Source organism: Oncorhynchus keta, chromosome 22 (assembly GCF_023373465.1).
Source record: "Oncorhynchus keta strain PuntledgeMale-10-30-2019 chromosome 22, Oket_V2, whole genome shotgun sequence".
In the NCBI taxonomy this organism is placed as follows: domain Eukaryota; kingdom Metazoa; phylum Chordata; class Actinopteri; order Salmoniformes; family Salmonidae; genus Oncorhynchus; species Oncorhynchus keta.
In genome coordinates this window covers 22,566,261-22,567,567 of record NC_068442.1, presented here as the reverse complement: position 1 = coordinate 22,567,567, position 1,307 = coordinate 22,566,261, and the positions used below count along the sequence as shown (strand labels likewise).

At 40.2% G+C, this 1,307-nt stretch overlaps 1 protein-coding gene across 1 annotated transcript in view; it reads left to right on the top strand.

Moving 5' to 3' along the window:
• Positions 1–481: 481 nt before the first annotated feature.
• The window catches only part of LOC118401182 (semaphorin-3D), a 73,507-nt gene continuing 72,681 nt past the window's right edge, over positions 482–1,307 (top strand). The window contains exon 1 of the mRNA XM_035798479.2: positions 482–787. The gene's annotated coding sequence lies outside the window, so the exon portion shown is untranslated. The remainder of the gene's footprint in view (positions 788–1,307) is intronic.

Here is a 1,307-nt window from a genome sequence, read left to right as displayed (position 1 = left end):
AGAAAGTTTAGGCTAATAATGATGCTCCAAATTAAAAAATAATGTAATGAAATAATTAGGATTTCTTTCAGTCTAATCAGGTGTGGAATACATCTCACATTCACGTGTCTGAACAAGGCTGCATAGGATTTCTCTTAATTCGTCTTCATGCAGACAGTGGCAATGTCAACTTTAAGTATAATGCCAGGAGCTACTTGTGGATTTGACAGCTCTAACACAGATCCACCTCCAAAACCGCCAAAACAACCTTTATGTGTATGTTGGCTAAAGCGGATTTGATTGAATAGAGCCCTAGTTTAAATATATTCAAATCAATGTGATTTGGAGGTTATTAAACAGCAGATGTTATATTGTTATCTATAACGTAAGCATTTTTTTATTGGGTGTGGGTTTGCCATCCCCACCTCCCTTGAGGCAAAACGCAGCACATCCAACTCATCCCTCTATCCATCCAGCATGCGCAATTGGAGTGCACAGAGAGTTCATAGCTGTGGCGGAGACTACCGAGCGTGCGTCAAACCGCTCAGAGTATAATAAAAAGGAAGGGCGGGGAAATATCGGGGCAATGTAGTTTGTGCGACTTTTATTGCTGCTGTGATATAACCCAGCTAGCCCTTTGACTGTTGTATTGTTAGGAGAGAGCAGTGCGCGTCAATGAAAGGTTTAGAGAAAGTTGTTGCTGAGTTGTGTGTGAGTTCTTAACAGCGCTCCTGGCTCGTCTGCTCCTGTCATCATTACGCACGGGAGGAATCCCGCTCCAGGAGAGACAACACAACGTTGAGAACAGGTAAATTGATAAAGAATTATGAATTATTTAATTTAATTTATTAGGCTCGATTAACAAATAAGTCATCGCTTCATGTATGTGAAAATTCGTGTAGAACTTGCCCATGCATAATGCAGATACTTAATCTGGTTAGAAAAGTTTACGATGAATAGCCAAATGCACGTGTTGTTAGGTACATATTTCATTGGGTGTTGGTATTTTAGGCCATTTTGTTTTGTAAGCAGAATGTTTTGATGTCTTCATAGTCTCATCAGTTTGCCAACAGCTCTTAACTGCTGCATATTGAATTATGACTAATGGCACGGCGAAAGCACTTCTTGTCTGGAAACACGAACAGACAGGAGCGTTTTCTCTCACGACCTCTACAATCCAGAATGTTGAATCAAATCATAAATGTTCAGTACTTTACAGGGTGTCTGTGCGGTTGGTCCTTTTGGCAGTGGGAAAGTGAGACAATATATCCACAGGAAAGCATAATTACATAAACTTTTCAAAGCGCTGGGTAATGCATTCAGATGTA